The sequence below is a fragment of the Nanorana parkeri genome, unplaced genomic scaffold (assembly GCF_000935625.1).
Source record: "Nanorana parkeri isolate BGI_ZX_2015 unplaced genomic scaffold, ASM93562v1 scaffold264, whole genome shotgun sequence".
Lineage (NCBI taxonomy): Eukaryota > Metazoa > Chordata > Amphibia > Anura > Dicroglossidae > Nanorana > Nanorana parkeri.
In genome coordinates, this window is record NW_017306532.1 from 85,569 (window position 1) to 86,135 (window position 567).

Consider the following 567-nt stretch of genomic DNA (forward strand, 5'->3'; position numbering starts at 1 on the left):
CAGGGGCGGGAGGGGGCGTGGCGGTGCATTGAAGTCAATGGCACCACAGGCAGGCCCCTCGCCCACAGTGCGATCGCCTGCACCCGGAACCCAGGCACATTAGTGCCTGCGTTCCAGTCCAGTGCGATCCGGAAAAATGCTGCGAGCACTATTTTTGCAGATCGCACTGTACCAGAATGCAGGCACTAATGTGCCTGTGTTCCGGGTGCAGGCAATTGGACTGTGGGCGGGGGGCATGGCTGCGGTGCCATTGACTTAAATACAACCCCACACCCCCTCCCACCCCTGAATGCAGGGAGTCGGCCGGATTACATTTCAGTGCGTCCTAGAGGCCCCGGCGACCTGTTCTCCCGTTGTGCTCGTGTGGCCAACGTTGCACATGGGGAGAGTAAATCACATCCTGTTCATTCATAACTGGGGACACATAGTACTATGTGTCCCCAATTATTTACAGTAGAAAAATGTCACCAGCACACCATGAGTTGAAAAAGCAAAATATTTTATTGCCAGTAGCTGTATCTCATTGGCAAGCGCTTTCGGGGCCTCGCAGGGTCCCCTTCATCAGGC